Source organism: Hippichthys cyanospilos, chromosome 17, assembly GCF_059441005.1.
Source record: "Hippichthys cyanospilos isolate Australia breed blue-spotted pipefish chromosome 17, RoL_Hcya_1.0, whole genome shotgun sequence".
Lineage (NCBI taxonomy): Eukaryota > Metazoa > Chordata > Actinopteri > Syngnathiformes > Syngnathidae > Hippichthys > Hippichthys cyanospilos.
The window spans coordinates 14,929,744-14,956,914 of record NC_142385.1 but is presented as its reverse complement, the minus strand read 5'-3'; the positions used below and the strand labels follow the sequence as shown (position 1 = coordinate 14,956,914).

The 27,171-nt window shown below is 43.7% G+C and overlaps 1 protein-coding gene across 2 annotated transcripts in view; it reads right to left on the bottom strand.

Moving 5' to 3' along the window:
- Positions 1–19,901, bottom strand: part of LOC148409914 (thyroid hormone receptor alpha-B) — a 108,415-nt gene extending 88,514 nt beyond the window's left edge. The window contains exons 1-2 of one of the 2 annotated variants that reach the window (XM_088438180.1): positions 19,842–19,868; positions 8,054–8,518 (exon numbers count right to left, since the gene is read on the bottom strand). The gene's annotated coding sequence lies outside the window, so the exon portion shown is untranslated. Of the gene's footprint in view, positions 1–8,053; positions 8,519–19,841 lie in introns of both variants that reach the window. The other variant, XM_088438182.1, reaches the window with a different exon arrangement.
- Between the last annotated feature and the right edge of the window lie 7,270 nt (positions 19,902–27,171).

The window sequence follows — 27,171 nt, the reverse complement described above, 5'->3', positions numbered from 1 at the left end:
AGGCTCCGGAAGGCTTCATTAGCAAAGGGATGGTTGCGAGGCAGCGGATCCGTTGGCAAAAATCCGGATTTAATGACGCCGGTTATTTTTCTCGCCCCTCTCGGGGGGGGGGGGGGGGGGGGGGGGGGGGGGGGGGGCAGCGAGTGCAGTCGCGTTTATTTGCATTGTTTGCTTATTTCACACCTCCAGCTTAACAAATTCCCCTTTCAGCCCACAATGGAGCGTGACGCCCCGCAAGCGCCGACGCGTGGAATTACCGCGCTTCGCTTTTCTTATTAGCGGCTGATTGGAGGGAAAAAGCAATCTGCGTTATTACCTTGCTTATCTGTCTCGACGGCGCCGCGTAATTACGGCGCCGACAAATTATTTTAGCCGTAAAAGCGTTCGCAGGAGCCCAAGCTTTTTGTGTTTTTCGCTTATCGCAATCATCATTACTTCATCAAATAATATTGGCGTCGGATTGCCGGGCGGACCGTTTAACGCCGCGATAATGACGATTATTAAAAATCAATAAATATTCTTCATAATTCAATTAAACTTCAACGATGTAGCTTGCAATTTTTTTTTTTAGTCACCCGAGTACCCACTAACTGCAGAAAAGCTACTGTATTTTCCGCACTATAAGGCGCATCTTCAATGAACGGACTATTTTGAAACGGTTTTCGAATGTAGGGCGCACTGCATTATAAGGCGCATAGAATAGAAGCTACAGCAGTGGCCCATGATCGAATTGAAAGACTGTTTAGAGCGATGCCAAGATGAAGAGTTTAAAATATTAAAATTATGATTCAATTAAATATTAAACTTAATTGCAAACAAAAACCTGAAAGTTGTTTTGTTGGTTGAAAAACAGTTTCTGGATGTATTTTAAATTGCGCTATTTTTTGCACCTTGTCTCCATATAAATTGCTTCAAAAGTGGAGCATATATAGCATGTCAAAATTTCAAACAGGGTGTTTTAAAAATGTAATAAAAAATATTAATACATTTATAAAAATACATGTATAACTGAAATGCCGTAAAATTGGAAAATTTATATGCCGATTAAATGTTTTGATTTTTACACCCCCCCTCAAAAAAAAAAGAAAACTCGCAGTTTATGAAATGGCGCATCATATAAGGTGCACTGTTAGCTTTTGAGAAAATTGAAGGCTTTTCGCTGTGCCTTATGGTGCGGAAAACAGTAACCCAAATCTTGTAACATTTGTTTTATTTCTGGCGTCACGAATGACAACGCACTTTGCAAAGAAGTCACTAACACAATTTGGCAATAAGTTGCTTTGTGCTCCAATTCATTTGCTTTCAATTTGAAGTTTTTGTTTTCAAATTGAAAGCAAATGAATTGGAGCACAAAGCAACTTATTGCCAAATTGTGTTAGTGACTTCTTTGCAAAGTGCGTTGTCATTCGTGGACGCCAGAAATAAGAAGCAAATGTTACAAGATTGGGTTACTGTTTCCGCAGTCCATAAGTCTCAGCTGAAGAGAGCCTTCAATTTTCTCAAAAGCTAACAGTGCACCTATATTATGTACTGCGCCATTGGGTCAGGGGTCAAGGACTGCGGGGAAGGTTTCGTGTTTTTTGATATTTGTCTGGTGATTTGCAGGTGCGAAAAAGTCTGCTGTTGTTTGTCTTCTCCCAAAGCAGTCCGTCATTATTGCGAATCGCAAGAAGACAATTGAAAACATCAGCTTTTGTGCCGCCCTTTTTTTCCCCCATTTTCTAAAGAGCTACTAAAATAATCATGAATCGCAGGCCTGGTTAATGTACAGTAAAAATCCAAAAGCGCCCTTTAAGTTTGAGGAAGGCAAATTGAAGAGCAGCTCCATCAAAAATTCAAGTAAAGTCTTGTCATCCCGTCCTCTGTATGCATGTTTGAGATATTTATAGCAACTACACAACATAGCATATGTACCTTATCTCCAGTATCTTCGACAACGGAACGTACTAACGTTTCTCGTGCGTACAGAACAGCAGATGTAATTATTGCGTTGTTTTGACGGGAATTTATTTCAGAAAATCTCAAATTTCAGTCTTCATGAACTCATTCACTGCCGACGACGGCAAAAGACGTCAGGAGTTTTGAACTGGGCATCCGTGGACGGATATATAAATCAAAATGGAATTTAACTGGGCTGCCAGTCAATACGTTAAGGAACACTGGACACCTGGGGAAAGAGGTCATGACCTTTTTGAACCCGAGATCCACTTCCTGGTTACCGATGAATGCAAAAACAAAGCTAGCGCAGATATGCATGTGCCGTATGGAAGAAGAAACGTCCTTAAATTCTGAATGTGTTTGTATGAATAAAATAATCAATAATCATCACGCATGTGAGAATAACAAGGTCAATATATGCGCACTTTCTATATTGCTGTCTGTCAATGTTTACATTTTCAAGAGATCAATTCTACACCATCCCTAGGAAATCACACTGTCATTACTGCTGAGCTATTTTTAGAAGAAGCCCGCGGGGTGCTCGTGTAGTCTTTGCACGCTGGTGACCCCCCGCTCGAGCGCAAGGATTCCTCTTTGTGCTAAATGGCGGCGGTTAATGCTTATTGTAAAAAAAAAAAAAAACCTGATCTCCGTGGCACAAAAAAGACCATTTGTGTATCATTTCACAGAATGGACGTCCTTCCTCAGACACGCAACGCTTATTTTCCCTAAAGTGGAGCATTGACCATTGTCGCGGTTAGCAGCATTTGGAAGATAATTGAAGGTTGAAGTGGTCAGCTTGAGAGCACTTTTAAAATTTCACCGGGAAAAAAAAAAAAAAAAAAAAAAAAAGGAGAAAAGGGCCTAAATGAGCGCCGGAAAATGGTTGCTTATGACATCGCGGAGAGAAAAAATAAGATGCACGCATTTGTAATTTGAGTATATTACGGCCGTGGGTTACCAACATGCAACTATTAATTTTTGGAGAGGGGAGGGGTTGGCGTGCGGGCGGGGCGGGCTACACACAGCCTCAAATTGTTGTTCCCGCTTGAATCTCCGCCCACATGAAGGGAATTCCTCGCTTTGCCACGACGCCGAGCGTTTATGACATGTGACAAATTTACGATCCTGGGAAGCGCTCTCCGCTTCCGCCTCCGGCGCGGATTCGGCCGTCCGCCCCGGCGGAAGCGCACCTGCCTCCCACGCGCCGCTGAGGAGCGGCGGCAGGCAAACATCGAAAACCACAATAAAAGAAGGAGCGCGTATCTCCACGGCCAGCGGGACCCCGCGACTGATAACCTCTTGTCTGACGCTCCATGAGGCCGCGCTTATCAGCCGGCGGCCTCACGACGCCACGCGATTTGACCTCATTCTCCACCACAATCGAGGACAAACACGACGGAGGGGCTCCGTGACGTGGAAGCTGCGTTTTGAAAATGGCGTTAACGGTTTAACGTCACGCAGCAAAGTGCCGTAAAGCGGACCTTCGCCAACAACCGATTCATACATTGACTCCACGCGATGACCAAAAAGAGCCTGCGATGGTCGTTTCGGAGTAGACCGCTTTTTTTCGACGGCTCGACACGTAACGGGCACGCCTGCGAATTTTTGTGTTGATAACTCGAGCTGAATCGTGCGGCTGGATTTTCAAAAATATCGAAAAGAATCCAAATGGAGCTCAGAAGGGCCATTTCCAAACAAATGGACTCCATATGTTTGTCAGACATGTTTGTTTTTTTTGTCAATTTCTTCACATTTTTAACTCAAACTGGAGTCAGGGGCCGGATTTTCACAAATATATTTAAAAGAACCCAAAAAAAAGACCAAAACAAATCCAAAACGGCAGTTCGAAAGCAAAAAAGTGGATTCCCTTTTTTCTTTTTTTTGAGTATATATATATATATATATATATATATATATATATATATATATATATAAAATCAAATAAACTCAAAACAAGCCCATAATGACCATTTCAAAGCGTCTTTTGGCACACGGTTCTTACTCAAGATGGACACACCTATCAATCATGTTGTAAACAAACTGGATTGTGGGGCTCAATTATCAGAAAATGCACACACACACAAAAAATCCCAAGAACATAGCCAAGACTATGTCTAAAAAACAGCCAAATGACAATTTCAAAGCAAAATGTCAAACTATCTTTTTCTGACGTGCTTTTGTTGAGCCTACCAATCCAACAGATGCTGAAAAACAAACAGAGGACCCCAAAAAGAGTCCATAATAGCCCTTGTGTATTCCGCCTTTTTGGGGGGCCTGTTCAAATTTTACAGCGCTTCAGAAACTGGATTCAGGCGCTGAATTTTCCTCAAAAATCTTGAGAATCTCCTAAATAACAAAGACGAGCCTACGGGGGCGATTTGACAGCAAATCTGTGGACGCCATGTGTTGTTTTCAGACGTAGCTTCTTGAGACTTTTGCCTATATTTATGACAGAAACCCTTCCCAAATTACTATCATGACACGAAACCCGATTTCTTCTTTTTTTTTCAAGTATCCAAAGGAGTCCTTTGGAAAAGGGCCAAACGAGCCTATAATTGCCGCTTGAAAGCAAAAATGGAAGACGGCTCGCGTCTTTTTGGGCCTGGCATCTTGAGACTCTTTGGCGCGATAGACACGCTATACTATTTCATGTCGCTAAGTGAAAGCAGCCGCCGGGTCGGAACCGTCAAAGAACGCCGGTCGGGAGGACGCGGCCAACGATGAAATCGGTCAATAAACTGGACCGGGCCGCGGCTGTCAAAGGGGCGCGCGCGAATGAAGCGTGCCGGCAAACGCCGCCGATACTCCGAGGTGGCGAACTTAAGTACGACTGCGGACGCTCGCGTAAAAACATTTTGGCTCATTCGCATCCAAAAAAGTGCCCATTTAACTCTTAAACACGGGTAACATTTCAAAAGTACAGACTCTGAAATGAGCTTAAGTACAAATACAAGTACCAGGCCAAAAAAAACCTCCCCTGCACACAAAAATAGTTCCCCACGTTTATTAAATTATATACTGCTCGGACTGGAAAGAAAAAAACATCTTATGTCATTCTTTTTTTCAAGCGCGAGCTGGCAACGGCTGGACTCTCATGCTATCGAAACAACGTGTTCCCATAGTTTTGCTAACCTTCTGAAACGACTAGCTAAAATAAATAATCGAAAATACAAGGGAAAGTTTTTCCCCCAAACGTAGGGAGTAAAAGTTGTGCTTTTGACCAATCCTTTGATCTTTACATCCAACGCATTTCACAAAGGAAAAATCGCTGAAAGAAGACACCGGGGAGCTGAAATTTCACCCGGAACAACTTAGTTCTCGAGCTAACAGGAGTGTGCCACCCCTTGGCGAAAATACCGCCAGAATGATGATGAAATATATCAAAATCCGCACAAAGCTTCAATTAAGTTAGATGTACTGTTAAATACGGATAGTCGAAAAAGCTACTTAAGTACAGTGAGAAGAGTACTCGATTACTTTTCAACGCCGGCCGATCCATGGGCGCAGACGCGGCACGCACACACCCGTGACGATCAGATGACATTTCACTGTTGGCCTTATTCTCCCCCCGCTGAATGGATCCTATGAAAGCGCCCACAAGCCAGCAAGCATATGGGTGCTATAATCTCATTAGGCGGGGGCAAACACACGCACGCAAACACACGCACGCACGCACGCACGGGCAATGTGGGAAAGCGCTCAGGGCCTGCCTGCTTCCTATGGGACGAGCAGCAGTCAAGTCAGGTCACACCGGCTGTAAACAAGGCGCTTTATACGTCCTGCGCAGGAAGCGTTGCCTGAGCGGCCTCGTGGAGAAGCTAGCGAGCCCTGGGTCGGTAACGCACAAGATACCTCCGACCTACGCTTTGGACTTCAAGGGAGGTCAGGACTATGCCAACCTACAAGTCCAAAACGCGTTCCGGTGAATACTGTACGAGCGAAATAAAAAGTAAGCGGAAAAGGCCGGCCGTTTTGCCTTGCTGTCCACTAAAAATGACATCACCATGCCACGGGTGACGACCAATCGCAGCTCACCTGTTATCTGGGTTTGCTCATGTGACGTTCGCCAGATGAGCCCTCATGAGCGGCCATTTTGCCGCTTCCAGTCACCTGGAAATGTCGTCACAGGCGCTCAGGGAGCGACCAATCACGGCCCAGCTTGCGATTGTCACATGACCAAACTGAGAAAATAGGTGACCCAAAAAAAAAAAAGGTAATAACATTGTTCGCCTTTCACACCCTTGCTATTTCAGTCGATTTTTTGTACTATTATTTTTGCTTGAATACCTTTTAAAAAGGTTTGAACTTTGAAGATTAAATGCTCGTCCGGGGAAAAAAAACCTAAGTTGCTTTACAGCTTTCAAACATAGATAATAAATGAAAAATAAGTAAAAAAAGACATAGCGTACAGTATTCAATGAGAAGTATAACAAAAACAATGAAAAAAAATATGAAAGAAAAATAAAACTAGGAAAAAAAACAAGAAAAAAGCAATGACAAGTAAGTAAAGTGTGCACTAAATGAAAAAAAAAAACAATGAACAAGAAAAAAAACAAAAACTAAAGCTCTAAATCATCTGACAACTCAAACGCCGGCAAGCCTGTGAGGATACGCGGCTCTAGAAAACAGCTGGATGGAACTCAAAGGTCTCCGTCTTTAGTCAAAACATATAAAAGTCCTACAAACCGATCGCTCCAGACACGCAAGGTCCACGTACCAAGAAAAATCCAGAAAACCTAATTCAGGTCAACAAAGCCCAAAGGATGCAAAGGATGCCTAACCCAAACCCTAACCCTAACCCATCAAAACTTTTGATATGACGCGAGACATGCTAGCCACAAAACATCCAGAAAATCGAAATGAGGTCAACAGAGGAAACTAGGCAAACCGCTACACTGCAAGTTTGCCCTTATCTTAGGGATAGCACGGCGCTAATGCTAACGGACGTCGGTAGCTACAAGGAGGTAGCGGGAATCTGGTTGCGTCTCAGCTTGTCCTCGGCGCAAATACGCTCGGCAAGCTGATGTATAATTCAACTGACATGCAGCGAGATTCTCACGCACGCCAAGAGCGTCTCGATGAGCTCCGCGAGGTCCTAATGACGGATACCGACGGCGGATTAAGCGGCCCGTCCGGCAGGTGGGGGGAATCGGGAGGCCGTGTCCTACTTTGGCGGCGCGCCTCTCCGAGAGACCCTTCCCGACGACATCATTACGCGGCCGACCGGCGCGGGAAGTCAAGGTTATATAAGAACGTTGGAGCGCTTGGGCCCCGGCGAAGGAGACCTAGAGGGGATGCAAAGGGAGGGGTGGAAGAAAGAGAAGCCAGGAAGAAAGGCACATGGGGGGGTGGGGGGGGGGCAAGAGGCCCCTACTGGGGTGCTAGCTGCTGGGAAAGAGCGATGAAGGTCAGAAGGGGCCCCTGAAGGAGGCCCGGACGTGGAGGAGAGAGGATGCGGGCCAGGTCACGCGGGGTTCCTCAAAACGCAACAACACAAGTTGGACGGATTTATGCTAGGCTAATCATGAACTCATGTATGCTAGCTGGTGGCCAATGATCGGCTGGCTGCGGATGAACATTTGCAGCCAACATGCGGGAACATTTATCCCGGCGTTTGTCTGTTGGCAACATGCAAACATTTCTTCTCCACTTCAAGAGCATGCAGATGAGCTCCGAAAAGGGGTGTGTGGTGTTGGCGCATGCGCCGTGCGCGCCACACCGGAGTGTTTTTTTCCTGACGTGCTCCGGGTGGCCGCGAGGTCCAGCTGACCAACCCCGATGGAGAAATGTTGACACGGCCGACTCATGCAAGCTGCACGGCGGATCGAGATGGCTCGAGTGTGCGCCATTACTGACACGCGAATCGATCGCGATAAGACCCCGCCCCTCCTTCCCTCCCCCCGCGTGCAAAGCAGAACAAAGTATAACATTTCTTCACAGCGATCGAGGGACATCGGCGCTTCATTACAGCAAAGTGAGCCGTATCGATCTCCGCGTGCACGCGCGCGACGACAGAAGAGCGCCATTTAAGGAGGGGGGGGGGGGGGGGCGATGGCGAAGCACTCATCTGTCAAAGCCGCTCGCGCACGGGCGCGCGCATGCCGCCACTTACCCCGCGGTGCGTGGACGCCGGCAGTTGGGGAGGGTTGCTCCTCGACTCCCTCCGGCGGAAACTCTACCGGGGGGCCAAGTCGTCGCGAGGCTTCCGCTCGGCTCGGCTCGGCTCGGCCACGTCCAAGTGTAGGTAGGCTGCGTGCGCGCGCCCGCCCTCCCCCAGCTCGGCGCTGTCCGGTCCGCGTCTCTCGTCCACGCGGCTTGGGGAGGGGGAACGAGGGGAGGAAAAAAAAAAAAAAAACACGAGCTCCTGCGGGGGTCACTGGACTTTGCTGCCTTTCCGGCTTGTCGCCCGCGTTGCTCGCTGGCTTGCCTGCGACGCCAGTGAGGGGCACACGGCGGCACAGAGGGGTTCGTGGACGCGCTGGATGGCTCCGCCCTCCTGCATGTGCGTGCGCTGGCCAAAACCATCTACCGCCCTCTACAGGACACTCGGAACTTAAATCCAAAAGTACAGTACGTCCTGAATAATGTATACGAGCACAAAAGTCAAAACCAGCAGCGCGCCATTAATACAGTAGATATTTGCCACGTGGCACAGCTGGAAAAGCGTCCTTGCAAACAAAATAATTGTTTTTCCATTTTTTTTTAATCGCACCGAGAATTTTTTGCGAGTCTTGTGCAAAACAAAGCTTGTTATAGTTTTGCTAACATATGAATTGACCGAGGAAGGGTATTACGTGTAAGGTACTCCACATCGCCTCCGCTACCTCGTGAATTCTAACATACAATGGGAAAACTTCATCGTGCGCGGGCAATTAGCATAATAAGCGATGTTACTATTTAAAGGAATGCTACATTTTCTTGCCTGCTTTCACAAGTAAATAAAAAAAAGTTAAGTCTTTATTTATTATTAATACCCTTCAAAACACACCATGCCACTGCTGCGCTGTCATTGGTCGTTATGCCAGCCTTAAGCACACGTGATGTGATTTTCAGTTGACAGAAGGTGGCAAAGTGTTTTTGTGGGTTTAGTTATCTGAGTATGGACAAATGATTACATTTTAGAATGTAGGATTCTTTTAAGTCAGCGGTTCTCAAACGGGGTACGTTGAGGCCCTTTAACAGGGTTTCCGCATGTATCAGAAAGTCAAATTTAATGCCATGACGGGAACAGTATATTTTTCTTTTCAAATTAAAAAAGGATGAATTTGAACATGAAGCAACTTTTTACTAAGTTGTGTTATCCTTTGCAAAATGTTGCAATGCCTTTATTTTGTTAAGTTCAACACCGCTGCGCCGCCATTTTTCCGCAGACATAAAACAAATGAGGTTACAAAATCTTCTGAAGTTGCTGACTACGATATGCCGAGAGATACCACTCGAGATGTAGCTTCAAAGATCATACAAAAATTCTTTGTGCTGCTGGATAGTGTTAATCACACGGGGCGCTTCATTGATTCAAGGCTATGAAGCTTAAATATACACCCTGAAATATAGACGCCAGAGATCCATTTTTTACTGGGTTGGCAGTGAATAATTACTGTAATCTACTTGTCACTACTGTATAAGTCGCTGACATACCCGCGAATGCATAACAGCAGAAAATAACAGACTAATCTTTTGCAGAACATTGAACTCATTCACTGCCATTGGCAGCAATAGATGTCAAAAATGTATTTTCTATTGGACTGGTTGAGAATTTATTAGGCAACAAATATATGCGAAAAACAAACAGTGGCACCGCAACACATGTATGCAGATGATCTTCAAATACATCGGTATATATTCTTTATTCGCTTCAAGGAGCTACTAAAACTACTGCCGCACCGAGGTGCCGAGAGGAGCTCAGACTCCAGCGCAGGTTAGCTTGAGCCGACAATGAGACGTTCGCACACAAAGAGCAATTGATCCCGTCTTGAAGTCGGTTAGTCTTGGGCTTTTTTGCGGGTCTTTAGCTTACTGACATTTCGGTTTTCTCTAGAAAGCCGTGAACGTTCACTGACGCAAGCGACGGCGGAGGAGCCGCTGCGGCGCGGCAAATAAGCGCGGCGTGACATCAGGTGCGAGCATCGATGATTCACGCCCGCATAAGCGGGGAGCCGGCCTACGGCCCGCACTCAGCGTGACCCCGGCGCGAGCGTCGATAATGCGGCAGACGCGCGGCGGGGAGCCCGCCGGTAATTGGCCACCTCGCCGGCCGAGGTTTCGCTCCCGCTTCTAAATCGGACACAATGTCCGCAAAAAGACAGACCGCACGTCGGCCGCCGCGCGTGTAATGGATCTCGGGTACAAAGGAACACCTCGGCGGCCCGAGTCCGCGTCCATCGCGTCGATTTGTCCGTTCGGGTCTCGACGTGGCCGTGGGGCGGGCGGGCCGGGCCGCGGGGGGAGCTCGCGTGGAAAAAGGACATCTGGCCCGGAGGACGCTTGGATGAGTCGGCGGGACGGCCAGATGGATAATAACCGCGCTATGTAAATCTCGCTAGGCGGCTGAGAAATATGGACGCGGGGTTCAGATCCACAGTCAGGTCGTTTGTGGCGCAGCTGTCGGAAAAACAAATTTATCGGACCACTTGCACTGCTTTTAAATGTGGGCGACTTGCATATGTGCACGCTTATCATCAGTTAATTACTTCACTTTTATTGTTTCTTATATAACCTGGATTTCTTTTCTTTTTCTTATGACGGACGGAGCTTTTCTGGTAACAATATGAAACTCTTAAAAATAACGGGTGAATCCAAAAAAATATATATATATATATTTCCATTTCATTTGGATGGCAACCAGATTGGTAATACTTTGCAATCCTAATTGTTGCAAATCATAACAGGCTACTGATTTTTGATAAGTGGTTCTCAAACTAGGGTAAGAGTACCCATGAAGGCACCTCAGGGAGTACGTGAGACTTTAGCAGGGATTTTGCACATCTCAGCACATCCAAATGAAAATGCTTCGCAATGCTGTGACGGGATTTGTAATCTGTTTTCAAATTAAGCGCAAATTAATTGGAACATGCAGCAACCCATCGCTAAATTGTTGTATAAACCACCATTTGTGAACTTTTATATGAATCCATACTGTCACGTGTGACGCAATTTAAGAGTCCACGAGCCGGGAATAAAAAAGTTGATGACACGCAAGCTGTCTTCTGGAGTCGCTCAATAAAAGAAGAGTGCACGTATCGCTGGGGGTGCATGAAGCCACTTCAGCAGGGATTCTGCAAATCTCAGCAAATCAAATTGAATGTCTTGTAATGCCATGACAGGAATAGTCCATTCTTTTTGAATTAAGAGCAAATTAATTGGAGCATGAAGCAACCTATTGCTTGATGATGTTCTAGTGACTATTTTGCAAAACCTTTTTTGAAGGAATCGCTGAATAATACACCCAGAGATACCGTAACGAATAGTTTTTTTTTGTTTTGTTTATATATTTTTTTTAAACCCAAAAGCCCTTTGCACCGGTTGGTGTGTAGAAACCATTTCACAAAGGTTCCATCACTGAAAAAGGTTGAGAAGCACTTTTTTAAACGTCTGAATCGAGTTTGGTTTAAAATCACAGATGTTCACTCACGACAAACGTTAAAACCTCGGTGGCGGTCCAAGCCCTCGTTAGTGATCATTTTGTTTCTGTTGTGGGCTTTAAAAATAGATAGTTTCTGGAAGACGTGCATAATTTAAAGGCGCCCCTGCTCCTCGGCCAAGCACAATGAAAAGCGCCGTATAAACCAGGTTAAGCGCTACGTGCCTTTAATGGCGGATGTGTGCGTTACTATTCCGCTTTAGAGCACTTGATACGGAACATGTTTCACACTCTTGACACTTTGAATAATGCATGCGGGAGACGCGCTTCCATTTGCGACGTTCTGCCCTCCCGGATTACCCGCCATTGATCAGCGGCCATCTTGAAGTCGCTCATTTGTGATTCTTTTATCCAAATGAGACTGATTTGTCATTTTAACATACAATGCTTCGCGGGATTAATGCGCCTTATAATCCAAGGCGCTTTATGTATGAAATTATTTGCACCTAATAGTACCCATCGTTCCATAAAATATGGTAGTTATTTTTGAAAGACTTGAAGCTATGTGTGTATTGTTAAATTATCTGCCCCAAAGTGCAGCGTTTGTCTTCAATTAATAATTGTTTAAAGCGTTATACAACCATAACTACGAATGCTAACTGTTAGCCTGTCAATGGCAGCATGTATTATGTGAGGCTCCGGTTAGCTTAATGCTACCTCAAGGTAGCGAGAATGATTGTTTAAATTAATTTATCGTGCAGCCTCACAGAAATTTCAAAGGATATTTTTTGGGGGGAAAACATTGGGAACACGGCTTTTTACAATGTTTATAAACAATTGTAGGAGCGTAGCCCCAATTCTTCTGCATATAGCATCAGTGTTATTTTGTTATTTAGCCGATGTCGTGAAATTGTGTCGCGAATTCATATAGCCATGTCAGCTAGCGTGCAGCTAACGTTACTTTGCAGCCTCACAGAAATGCCAAACTGCCTTTTTTGGGGAAAAAAAAAGTGGTTAGCGTTGCTTATATTTGGAATGACTTTTTAAAATGTAGTCAAATGAGTGAACAAATATTCGTGAATATTTTATTTTTTTTGGTTGAGAAACGAGCAACAGGCTGTTGGAATGAGGCCGCCGGCGTCCTGGTTTTTTTTTTCCGTTTGATTTCGAACAAAAAAGGAAATCTGAGCCTTGCGTCCGACGGCAGCTGCCACGCATCCTCTCCCCAAGCTCTGAATATGAAGGCGGCGGCCGCAGCGCACGCCGGCCCAATGTTAATGGTTTCAATTATCTCCGAGTTTGTTTGCTTTTACTGCCCGAGCGGGCTTTTGCCCCAACGCAAACAAGTGAGAGCTAATCTGACAAATGGCTGATATTGGAGAGGCCCGGTCCTGAATAATGGATCCCTCCATTTGGAGATGGCCGTTGCAGCTTCCCGATCCCGCCTTGATTCGTTTGATTACGAGCTAACATATCAAAAGGTTTAAGCGGTATCCAAATCAACAAAAGAACGCTGATGCCAAATGCCCAAGAAGTGGAAATTGATGTTTCACCGCACACCACAAAACAATGACGGGAAATTAAAAATAAGTCCGCCTACTAAATTATGGATGAGTGTTTCAATTCACTCACAAATTTACATGAAAAATCTGGGCCTTAGTCGCACACAAAACTCTTATTCTGTTGCATAAACATCAGGATTTGTAAAAGCAAGTTAATACCATCTTCTGCCATCTAGTGGAGGAATATGTCATTGTTCATGTGAGCATAGATTAACCAAATATATCGATTCAAAAATGGGGGTTTGCAAATAACCCTAAGCCTTTTGTGAAGTGGTCACCAGGTCGTTGCTTTGTATACGCTAATTAAGGTACACATTTCCGAAGACTTTTGCGCCATTCCCGGCGATTTTGACCCGAGCGTACGGAAGGCCTTGATTTGAAGAGAGTCCGATGAGGGGGGGCTTTCTCCCAGATGAACGTCAGCGTGAGATGAGAGCGATGGGGATGGAGCTCATCTCTCAGTCACGCTGGCGTCTTATTGTGCATGGGCTCATCAGCCCAGCGGGACATTTGAATTTGGGGCTCATTTCCATCAGATCCATTTCCCCTCGTCAAAAGGAGACACTTTGACGTCTGAAATCTTATTACGGGCGCTGCTCGACGGCCCCGCAGACTGATTTGGCCCGCTTTGGCGGCGGCGGCGGGGGGGATGATGAGAGCCGCAAATCTCCGCCGACGGAGCCGCTGACGCCGAAGTCTCCGGTCGGCGGCGGCCCGCGACACGTTATTAACACTCAGGAGAAACATGAAGCGCCACGGCGTCCTTCTCCATCGGCGATCCGAGCGGGCCGATAATGGCCGCCTCCGATCCGGATGAACGTGTAAGAGCCTCCCATTTGTCTTGAGTGAAGGAGACACTTTGGTGAGCACCCCCCCCCGGGTCGCCGGTTCCTCAGTCGCACGTCGTCGGGATCGGAAAGCAGCGGGAAAAGGTCGGCCCGGCGGGAAGGAGCAAGGTTTTTGCGAGCGAGCGACATGTGGCCCCCGACACGAAGGGGAGGCGCGAGGTCCGGCGGCTTGGCCCGTCACGTCAGCGCCCCCTCATCGCCCCCAATGAAAACGGGCTTCCGCTGTGTTTGAAGTACATTTAAGCGGTGTAGTTTGGTAACCGCGGCGACAGGAGAGCGGTACGTGGGCCAGGTGCGGCCTGGCGTTTTCAGTTCTTTTCATTGTCAACATGTGGACCATAAACAGACGGCCGTAAATTTTTGCAAGTTCATTAGCAAGGGGGGGGGGGGGGGGTCACTAACCTTTGAACACATTGAAATATGTTGAAATCTACTTGAAAAAACATTCAAGCATACTTGTAGGCCAAATCCTAAAAAAAACGTAGCATTTTTTACGGGTATGGACAAGTACTCATACTCATAAATATTATTGGTATTTGTCCAAAATCTTTCCTTTTTTCAAGGTATCGGTACTGGTAACGAAAGCCAAGACTGCAGTATTTTTACAATCATGATTTAGAAATGACAAATCGGATAGAAGTTTGCTACTAATTCCATGGAATTCAATGGAAAATGCTGTATTGGAATGTGTGTGTCTTTCTTTAAAATGATTTGTTTTTTTGAGGGGGTTGTTTACCAAAAGTACGAGCGGTATCAGTACTGGTGACGAGAAGAGGAGTTATGGTACTGGTATGAGGTACGAAAGAAGCATATTAAACTTAGTAATTTTTGCACTGAAACTTTGACTTCATTTCAAGTAGAAATGACCATTATATTCCCATCATGACATTTGGTTTCAAGCGAAGATTATGTTGACAACACACTATGCATCCATGCAAAAAAAAAAAAAAAAAAATGGCTAAAGCAAGCGCTCGCCTCTGCATGGACTCCAGTTGAGGCCATGAATTATTAGTCAGCAGCCGTCTGTCTCTAGTGAGCTGTAGACGCCATCATCGCATGTGAGCGTTTGAAGCGGGCCGGCGCTCTCTTGAGACTGAAAGTTGTGTTCAGTTGAAGTAAAAGTAGCAGTGAGGAGATTTACAGTGAAACCCCGCGACTCGGAGATTCGGAAATCAGCAGGTCAGCCTTAACTCACTTCAAATTGTGCACTTTGTCAGTGTAATTGGATTTTTAGATAGCTAGCTAGCTAGCGAGGGAGTAACATTTTTGACTATCTCACTAGATATAAGGAAGATAGCAAGATACAACACTAGCTAGCTAGATACCTAGCTAGATAGCAAGAGAACTCGCTAGAATACGAACTATAAAGCTAGCAAGAGGCAAGATATATACTATATCTATACATAACTAGATACTTAACAGGCTAGATATATAACGAGAATAGCAAGATACATCACTAGCTAGCAAGAGAACGAGATAGACTGCCAACTATACGGCTAGCAAGATACAGTATACACTGTAGCTATATAGAGCTTGATACTTAACTAGCTAGAAATATAGCTAGTTAGCCAGATACATCACTAGCTAGCTAGATACCTAGCTAGAATGCTAACTATAAAGCTAGCTAGCAAGATAGTGAAACAACAAAATACATAGTATCTAGCTAGCTAGCAAGATACATAGCTATATAGCAAGATAGTTAGATAGCTAGACCAGATAGCTAGGGTAAACATTTAGCTAGCTAAATACATAGCTGTATAAATAGATAGCTACATACATTTTTAATCCCCGCAGGGGAAAATTCAATGTGTCTTTCTATTGCCAACGGTATAAAAAAAAAAAAAAAAATCAATAAAAGCTGCACTTTTGCGAGAAAAAAACGGCGTTTGTGTTGACCTTGTGCAACCTAATAAAAGCAGAGAAACTACGAGTTGTAGAAATCAGAGGTAGTTCGCTCTTTCTCTGGAGGATACGATTGGCCGCTTTCTTAATAAAGACCATCATATTGTCTTTTAATATCTCTTTCGTCATGGCGCCGCGGAGAAGGATGTGAGGAAACCGTGGCACAAGCCTGCTCATATCGCACGTGACCCTTGACACACACGGCGAGATGGCTTTATTAGCTGCGCTGCGCTTTATCTTTCCTTAATAACATTCGCGCTCGCGTGAGTGTTCAGTAGGCACAACTGTGCACTCAATCTACCAAGCGGAGGGAGAAAATCGATCCCTAGGTTGCCCCATATTGAATATTTTGCTGCTCAACGTGAGATCGTTTCATTTGCAATCAGAAAGTACCTTTGTGAAAATTGATATTGAAATCGCGATGAATAATAATGGTTACTGAAATAATAGCGGTAGGTTGATATGTTATGCGAGTCATTTGGAGTCAATAATTTTGAGTAAAGGGAGAAAAAATTGGCATAAAAAAAAAAAGCTGATTGTAACTGTATTGGATGACTTTTCAAATTTGCATTAAAGTTTTTCCGTGCAACAGCAAAGGTCACCAGAATCAACTTAAAAACGAAACTGAATTTTGAAATAAATAGCACCCAAAGTTAAGTTTTAAACCGTTATCGGCAGGCAGAATTTCAAAAATGGCCGATGCGGATATTCGTCATGCCAAATATCGGCGACAGTAAATCGGAGCCTGTCACTAGTGAATAAATATTCAGAGGAGGACTTAAGCTATTTAACGCCACTTGCAGTTGAAGATTACCATCAAAAAATTAAAAATATGAATTGTAATTGAATCAAATAGTTTTCCCTCAAAAATATCCACTTTGTTAAAAGCTAACACAGCATTGGCTATTTATTACAAAAAGGCATATATTCTTTATCCTCTGCAGAAAGCCTAGAAGCATGCTTACTCATTTCTAGTAATTATATTTGTTTGCATCTTTGTTTTTGTATTGTGCTGCCTCTAGTGGCCAAGGTGCATATACCAGGATATTTATCATGACGGAATTTTTTTCACAATTCCATATATTTATGCCATTACGTGTTTAAGTGCGCCCGCGGCTATAGAGCAAACCTTGTCGGCTTCGTGCCAGCAAAAGTGCAAGGATTGTCATGCGCCTCATCTATCTTCTCATCCTAGAGTCATTGGCAAAGGATGAGGCGTGATCGCAATCTCCGAACCAACAAGATGGGAAAAAAAATGCCCCTTTAAGCTCTGGTTTTTCCTCGACTGCCGGGAAAATCGCACCTTGTTGTTTTCTGTTCCATGAAATATAGGGGGAACTTTTTCCTATATTTTTTGGTTAGTTGAATTCGTAAAACGCTCAAGGGTCAGTCGGCGGCTATTATTTTTTGGGCTGCGGCTCGGCCGGTTTAAGTGGACGTCCCGCCGAGTCGGGAGGAAGCGACGGCGACCACGTGACCTCCCCGCGCATCCATTATTCACGAGCGCAGTCAAAGTACTTTTGCGGACAAATTAGAGGGGCGCAAGGGGTCGAGGGTCCCGAGGAATGGGCGGTCACTGGAAATCACGTGTTGCCCCGCATGAATATTTCATTTCATTTCAGTCGGCGACTCTTAAAAAGTCGAGCGGGAATGTATTCATGCGAGAAAGCGAGGACGTCAAAATTTCAGAGGAGTTTGTGACTGCCGCTACATATTAATGCATGTGTGATGAGAGCAGGTGCAGGCTGCTCCTCATTAGCAAATGTACGCGTCCGCTTTTTGCCCATAAGGGTGCGCAAAGTAGCTAGCGAGTTGTCAATTTTCCCAAAAAAAACCCTTGTTATTTTACCAAGATTAAGTTATCTAAAATGAATGAAACAAAATCTAGATTGCAAATAACAGTTTTCCATGAAACATAAGCTCCTTTTTACCGAGAATGAAGATGGGCTCCAAATTATCGGTTAGCGGCCTCCTCGACCGAGCGATTAGACTAAAAAGGTGTAAAATTGCCATAAATACGGGTGAAGAATCGGTGGTTTATTTCTATTTTTTATAGCGTATACAAACGCAAACTAATGCCCCCGATTAAAAATTCAAAGCGTGGAAATGGAACGAAATGTTTGGAATTATGTCAATAGATTTCGGGGATTATCTGATTTAAATCACAAATGTGTGAAAACAAAATATCAGAGATTTTCTGTCCGTGAATGGTGGAAGGCGAGGATGGTGGAGGTGTAAATATGCGTGCATTAGGGAGGTAAAAAAAAAAAAAAAAAAAAGGCAGACAACAAAACAAATAGGAGACGCGCATTGTGTCCAATACAAACACGTTGCCACAGAAACGCAAAGCTAGGCCGCAATCTTCTAGCGAGAAGGCGGGGGGGGCGGGGGGGGGGGCTTGAGGAAATGATTTCTTGGCGCGTGGACAAGAGCCCAGACGGCCGGTTGAATCGCGCGCTTCTCTTCCTTGGCGTCGGCGTGCGGAAGCGGGATAAAGCTCGGCCGATGAAGCCGTGCCGATTAGGGGCTGCCGCGGGCCGTTGTGGCTCTGAGCCACCGAGGCGTCGGCCGGTAATCCCGCAAACGTATTCTTGCGCGATTAGCATTTTTGTGAGGACGAGCGGCGGCCGCACGCCGGTAATTGCCGTCCGTGATTAGCTCCGTGCGATGGACACACTCATCAGCCACTTGGTTAGGTACGCGCTGGCGGTTGACTCCACAATACAAAGGATGCAGGCCAAAGCGGAAAAGATTTTTTGGATCTAGAAGTGCCTCAAACGCAGCCAAATTATAACGCGTTGAAATGTATCAAGAAACGTATTAAAGCGTCTTTATTTAAACCAGTCCGTGTTATGTAAGACCCGGTGTAAGCGCCATCTAGTGGTCATGGAAGATATTACAACTTAAATCTGCAGTCTGACCCTGCATATTCAGTACGGCACCCCCAGATATGCAACTTTGTTGGTGTTTTTCAGTTTCATATTTTAACCTAGCGATTTTTGTCAAGAATTTTATTTGCCTTAATTTGTGTTCATTTATGTGAAGTTTTCTTAACGTATATCAGCATTTTTTTTAACGGTATTGTACTTTGGATTCATAAAAGTATTGTAAACAGAAACAAAATCAATGTAAGATTGATCCCATTGACATCAAAATGGGGCAAAAGAAAACATTTGCTTTTACTTTGAAATACAGCACAATTGCTCTATCAATGAGAAACATATTCCCATTTGAATATGAAGGGATGGAAGTAGAAGTTTTATATCTGATTCATCGTTTAATACTGGTTAGCAGCAGCCCTTTTTTCATATATGAAATATTGAAATCAAAACGAACATGTAGGCCCATTAGTACTTTGAAAAGCGTTTTGTGTAACGGGTCTCCATTGATTGGCCGGAGCCTGACTGTTAAGTTGCAAAGTAAACCTCGACTGTGGGCGGCCACGAAGAGAAAATTGCCGCTCTTTTTCCAAATGAGTTGATTTGACCGTAGTCGCGACCGCTCCTATGAGATGTTATTGAGACAAATGCGGCGTGGGCGGGCGCCGGATTTGCTCTTAATTAAAATCCGAACGCCGGTTCGGGTCGGCTTGTTCTTCATCAATTACAGCTGGGGACTAATGAGTACGGTGACGCATCGCCCGGACGCTTTGGTGGCTAATCCCGCCGCTGATTAGGATATTAGGCGGAACGCTGCGCGCCGGAGGACAATATGGACGTTGTCTGGAGGACGCGAACGTCCTCCGTCACACAACAGGAAGCGAATGATTTCTTGGGCGGAGCCAGTGAGCAAAACCTTTGGAGAAAACTAAACCAACAAGTTAAAATGCGCCTTTGACGTCGATCGTCGTCAATGGCAGTGAACGAGCGAAGAAAGAAAAAACTTTGAGGTTTGACTTTGCATGGGCTTGTGAGGCGCATTGTAGTTTTTTTTTTTCACCGTCATATCTGTGACTTTCGAGAGACGCCGTGAGGACATTTTTCCAAGAATGTAATCGTGAGAATCTACCTGAATAATTTGGACGTCTTCTCCGCCAGTCCTGCGTTGCTCTCCGCTTGTCTGATCATCCTGAGGCAGAATGCGAGGGAAGGAGTGAGTGAGTGAGTGAGTGAGTGAGTGAGTGAGTGAGTGAGTGAGTGAGTGAGTGAGTGAGTGAGTGAGTGAGTGAGTGAGTGAGTGAGTGAGGGTCCATCAGAAACATTGTTTACATGGCCTCTGCCGGCTTCCATGACACCAAGGGTTAAGTGTTCCTTCATTGAGCCACAGTGCCGCCGGCCTCATTCATTATTCATTGGACGGGCGAGAATTGCACTGTTATGTGCGCCATTAGCCTGCTAGCTAACATCAACGTTTTTTAGTGGTTTAACTTTAAACGTTTCTTGCCAACTGCCTAGGTGCGACATCGATACGCACGTTAAGAAATAAGAGTATAACAAACATAACGACACATATGGACTTTTAGAATGCTGCGCCAACACAACAGTAAAACGCCCGATTGCTTACTATTTGAGAGTGCCGGGCGGCGAGGAAAACAGCAGTTCAAACTCAAAATCAATACTTCAATTGCATCTTGTCTTCTTCTGGCACTCTTTTGTTTACTGTGAGATTGCCCCCTGGTGGCCAGTAAAAAAAAATGCAGATAAGCTGCACTGGACGACAGTTTCTTCCACTCAATCTACTCCGTAATATCCTCAGAATGTAAGTCTATTCATTTATTACTGCCCTGATTGCCCTTATTATTTGCTCGATTATGGAGTGTAGTCTGTTCGAGGAAGTGAACAGAAGAATTTCATCGTGTGGTCTTACTATGCATATGATTATAAAACTCTTCACTCTTGAAGCCACAGGGTTCAAAGCATGAGAAAAAAGTAGCACCTTATTGTGTAACGCTATTAAAAATTGTAAGTCCTACATACTATTTTTTATTCAAATTCAAACATAGCCGACAAATTCAAACATTTGTACGAATTCCGCGAAGCCCGTCCCGTAAAAATTCAGTCGGAAAACGTCGGCGCTAACGAGCTTGAGTTTCTTCCCGGCGTATGTGGCTCATGTATGATAGCGGCTTGCCTGACTTTCATCACCAACGCGCGCCGCGTGAAAGCTCCTTCAAACAGAATTCACTTAGCGGGAAGGCGGCATGTTGTAACGAGCCTTCGCCGGTGCGCAAACCCAACGCCATTGGCTGGAAAGACGAGCCACGCCGGCGCTCTGCCTTTTTTTTCCGGAGGGTTCTGCAAGAGCCGACATGAGGGAAGCTTGTAATTAGTGCATGAATGGAAAGGAACCGTGGAAGAAAAAAAAAATGCCAATTTGTCTGTTTTGATTGAATTTTTCTATATTATTCCCCTCGGGCATCGAACTCGTCAAAATGGAGCTTTTTTTTTTTTTTTAATGAATAATTTACTCAGATTTTGAATTAGTTGTTACTCCTTTTGCTTACAGAAAATGGCAATGAAATTATTCGAAATAAGAATTGAATGTTGGTGGAAATAAGCAGGAGTACCTGAAGAAAACATCAAGCAAACGCCGCGCAGGATTCAAACCGGAAATCTCAGAACTTTGAGGTGTTGCATTGCTGTCGTGATATTTAATAATCATCTTTAAAACTTTAAACTTGATTATTTCTAAAGGACACAATTGACGGCGATGCGGGGTGATTGCATTGAGCTCGCCTGAAACCTGCAACCTTTAGAAATCATTCAAGGCATTTTCTTTACTGCATTCAAATAAAATGTTGGTGAAAATGTCACCATAAAAAAGAAATATCGTTTTTTTTAGGCTGGACATACTGGTTAATAAACCTTACGAACTTATGGCCAAAACAAACAAAAAAAAGCCACAAACAAACAGACATTTTGTGTTTACCAGTTAGCTACTTTAGCAAATTAGCATAGCAACTTGAAGCTAGACCCTAAACTACCCTGCGTGAGGTAACATTGAGATAAACTTTCACCAGTTAACAAGTACTCGTTTAAAGTTAGAAAAACTTAAAACACTATTTTGTCATGAAACTCACGTTTTCCGTGTCGACGTTAAAGGAAGCGAAGACTGCCGATTTAGTCACGCAATCAAACGTTTGAAACAGACGTCATTAATGAAACGATGTGCATCCTGGGATGTGTAGTTTAGGAGATGCTAGCTAACGCGTTAGCCTGCTCTGGTTCGCTCTGACGATTATAGAAACTAGTACAAATACTACGATATAAAATTAGTAATGTATTGATTTAGAGCAACAGAATATGTGTAACGAATACATTAAAATGACATATATTAACAAACCATTAATTGTTTGACATAAAATGCATGGTATCAAACACATTTAAATGAACAATTATAAAAGTATAAATAGTGCAACAAAACTATTTCTAAGAAACTTCGTTAGTTGTTTCTCACTTGAGTCATCTACATTTGCTTTTAAACAAATTACTGATGATAATAATCTCCAATCCCAGTCATTTTTACTTTTGAAATCCAGAAATTCAATCACAGATGCTTAATCGCAGATACTTATGTGCTTATAGATATTTTTTTTGATCAAGTGTTTGGCTCAAAAAGGGTATAAAAAAAGCTGGTACTAAGTAAGTACTCAAGTAATCTATTGCTGTATTCATCTACATTTAAACATGTGTTTTGTTTGTTTTTAAACAAATTACTGAGGGTTAGGGGCCTTGGAAGAAGGACCATTCTTAATTAAAAAAAAGAAACTTGAACAGACTTTCGGATAATTAAAAAAAAAAAAGTGAGAGTGGGTTTTACTCAGCAGATGGACATTTTTAATACAACACCAAGGGAATGTCTTGCATAAAAACGCCTTCTGGTTTTAGAGGCATTTTTTCTTTTTGTAGCCGGGCCAAGTTAAGAACCGGACCGATGCCCGGCGGGATTCCCAAAGGTCTTTCAACGTGGACATCTTCTCAAACACTCCGTCAGGGAACACCATTTTTTTTTTTTCCCCAAGACTAATTTAAAAAAAAACGAATTTGGACTCCATCGTGTTTCTTCTAGTAGGTTAGCTTTACTAGCTGTAAGTGTTAAGATTCAGGTGGAAAATTGCTTTATCTCCTCAAACAGCTTGTCAATCTCCACGGTTAAGGTTTCCTTAATATTCCTTTAAAGGTGAAGAGCGATAACAGGTTGCCAGGCCGCCATGAGATACGAGGAAGGATGCCCGCAAGGCAGATTTATCAAAGGCCGTCAGCCACCAGGAACTTCACCCAATCTCCACTCGGAGCGAAGAAAGCACAAAAGCTGACATTTCCGCTGAAGGCCGACAGATTAGAAGATTTGAGACGGGGCCCCGGATGATTGCGGCGCGATGCGCCAATGATGGCGTTTCCGTTCCGTTTCATTTTGAGGAGATCAAGCGCCCCGAGTCCAAATTAGATTTTCAGTATTGATAAAATAAAAACTCTCGCCTAAAATGTTTGTCATTCGTCCATGAAGCTGCTGTCATCCCCCCCCCCCCCCGACGTACTTACCTTGGAAGTTTTCGAACTTCACTTCCTGCCTTTGATTAGGACTGCGGTTATCAAATGAGGGGTACGTGAAGGCCGCCTCCAGAGGAGATTTGAACAATGTTAGGTAACAAGAAATCTAATATAATGCTGTTTAATGCCGTGACAGGAATAACATTTTTCTTTTCAAATAAAGAGCAAATGAAATGGAACATGAATCAATGAAATGATATTGTTGCATCTCGAAATCTAATCATTTAAAAAAAAAGGTATTTTCTTAAAATACACGGTTTTCCTGATTTTACAATGTATTTTTTCTCCCGGTATTGCTTTGTACATGGGTTCTCAATTTAGGGTTACACCAGTACAGGTACACCTGGAGGTAGGTGAAGTGATTATGTGGCATTTCAACAAAGTTTCTACAGGTATCCGCATATGTAATTTAATGCTTTTAAATGCAGAACGGAAACAGTGCATGTTTATTTTCAAATCAAGAGCAAATCAATTGGAAAAAAAACATATTGCTAAATCGAGTCTTTGCAAAAGATATGTTCTCATTTGTATTGCATTGACGTTTCTTTTTTTTTAATTTTTAAATCAAACGCTGAATATACGGAACATAACCGAACAAGTTAGCAAGCGAAGTTGCGCTCTGAAAAGAAGCATGTTGAGGAACATGCTTCTAAAAATAGCACGGGCTTTTCACCAGATTTTGCATGGAGGCTCAAGAAGAGGCGGGAGACTCTTTGATGGGGTTTGCATTTTTTAACACCGCCGCAGCATGCAGAATGCATGCCGAAGCTTTTAGAATGCTCCTGTAGAAATTTGCTTTTATGTCATGGAGGAAGCAGCCGGCAGCGTGCCGCCACGCTGGACGTATGTGGTCAAAAGTATCGGGATGCGTCCCAATTGCCCGGCCGTGCTTCCGCTTTTACGGGAAAGTTTAGTTGACATTGCTAGCCGCTATTACTGAATAAATCAAATAATAAATGTGTGACTAATTTGTACTATTTTTTTTTTGCGTACTACTAGAGGGTGCCTGCATACTTTCTACAGGTAGTAATGAGAGAATGAAGCCTCATGAAGTGTCATGAACCACTTGTGAATTTTTTTTTTGTATCTCCTCTAGATGGCGCTCTCAAGGCTGGTGCAATGGAAACATATTAAATTTACGCGGCATCTTTAAAACCTCTAGAGAATAAAATATATAAAATAAATTAATAAAATACATTATAAAAACACACAAAAAAGAAAAAAAAAGAAATTCTGCAAAAGTCATTCCAGCACAATTTAGCAATAAGGTGCTTCATGATCCAATTAGTTTGCTTTTAATTTGAAAATATGTAATTCTACCGTTGGCGTTAAAAAGCGTTACATTAGACGTGTTCATCTCTATCTGCCTGCTAAAAATCCCACATATCGGCAAAAGTGCCTTCACATACCCCCGAGGAGTACCCCAATTTGAAAATCACTTATTTAGAGCATTTCTTTGTCGAAAAAAAAAAAAAAGTCGACACACACGCTCTCCCTCCACTCAATTGATTCTCTTTCCCAATCATGCCAAGTTTCCTGGCAAACGTGAAAGCGCTTTGGAGGAAAATAAAAGCCCACTTTTTTTTTTTGAGTGAACGCTGACACAAACACAAGTGGGCTTTGTTACACAGTGGGGACCTCCCATCGTCATAATGCATATCCTGCTTCAAATCCTAAGCTTACCCCTTGTGCAAATCTTCGGTCCTCAGCTTGTAGCAAAAACACACACACTCAAAGTCTCGGCCGTGGCGTCGACGCCCCGCAATCTCCGACGGCCAGCCCAAAGAGCTTCCTCTCACGCCGATCGATAAACGGAGCGACTCCTCGCCCTCGAGCAAAGTGCTGAGACGAGGCCGGCCGCGGCGCTGACGCTCCATCTCGTCGGGTCGATCCGTTCCGGCGGAATGGGGAACGTCGGAATTGTTGTTTCCCCGCAGCGGGGGCGCCCGTAAACCGCGCCACATCTCGACCGAGCGTTCGGAGATACGGGAGACGCTAGGTTTAGCCCGGGTTGTTAGCGGAAGTGATGGAGAGTCTTGAGGGGCGATTGCGGGTCAACGGTGTGTTCGGCGTCCTGGGAATTTTTAGCGCTGGATTATTTATGAGCCGTGAACATTCACTTACATCATTGACTTGTCGTCGCCGATGAATAATTAAAACAAAGACATGATCCATTAGGAATGGAGGCTGGGGAGAAGCCGATACATGTGCAATGTAGTTTACGCACGGGAATATGTGGTTTCGCGTTGAGAGATTAACTCATTCGCCGCCATTGACGGCTATAGACGTCAAGGATCTTTTGGACCCTGCTGTTATCTTGTCGGGTCGGACTGACCCTTAGAACTCATTAGTTAAATGCTTGGCTTACTGTATGTATAATCAACGTATCTCTTTGTACGCATCTTTTTAACTTATTTAAACAAGTAAAACTCGGGTCAAAATGAACCAAGAATAATATTGCTGTTTCTGAGGAAGGGCAATTAATCACGAATTTTGTGAGCAGAAAACAAACAAAAAAAAAACAAAAAACAAAACAAAAAAAAAAGTTGTTGAAAAATTTGGATAATTACACAAAAGCCCGGGTCAAATTGACCCAGGATGTTATCACAATTCCAGAGAAACAAACGTAATACACAAATAGATATGTATTATCCCTTTTACCTTGTGTGTGGGTTTCCAATCAAAACACAGTTTTGGACACTTCTGGATCAATGCACGTATGGGTCATATTGACCCTGAGACATTATTGCTGGTCTTGCTAGATAAGACATTAACCAAATGGTTAAAACAAAATTTGGATTAGACACATTTAGGTGAAATAATACTTCCCGGGTCAAAATGACCCAAGAATTGAGCGGCTTCCAATCAAAAAACTAAGTTTTTGATACTTATGCATAAATGCACACACCTCTGGGTCATATTGACCCTGAGATAGTATTGTTGTTCTTGAGAGGTGGACAGAAATCAAATGGTTAAAGCAAACTTTGGTATTTGGATTAGACACATTTCGGTGACAGTATAGTCCCCGGGTCAAAATGACCCAAGAATATTCTAGCTGAATCTGAAGGCAGAAAAATGAGTCTCGAGATTTCTTAAATTACCACGATGACACGCAAAATGAATACGTTTCTGAAACTTGTGGATAGTTCCACATGGCCCCGGGTCAAATTGACCCAGGACCTTATTACTATTCCGCAGTAACTTTGACAAACAAACATAACAGGAGGGTAACTCCTGCAAATGACGTCTTCAGTCGTCAATGGCAGTGAACGAGTGTGTACTTGCGTTTGTTGCCATCTTTGGGATTCCACCTGGCGACGCGCGGCGTTTAATCGGCGACAACGCCGCCACTTGAAAGCCGACGCTTCCATACAATCCTTTGGGGAAGTTCTCTCAGCGATGCGGAATGCACAAAGTAGTTCAAAGCGTCTTGTTTTGGTCTGCGGCTGGCCTCAAGCTAATTGTGTCAGCGAGACTTTTTTTTTTTTTTTTTTTTTTAAACGAAATGGATGCTTTTCCTAAGTGTGGATAGATAAAGCGCCGCCGGGTCGGATTTCAAACGTTTCAATGGCTTTGGCACACAAATGCTTAAAGTAACAGATTATTATAGTTACTATTAACCATAGTAATACATTAATTTAGTACTTAACCTGACAAGATTTCTTTCGTGCTCTAATACTTAAAAGTAATTAATTACTTAAATATTTAAGTACTTTGGTAGGCATTAAAGTAGTAGGTTACTTTAGGACTTGAATCCCTAGTGATTACTTTAGTAATTAATTACCTAAATTGATTACATGAGTCCTTTCATATCTAAGGTAATCTATTACTTGAATACTTTTGGTAAA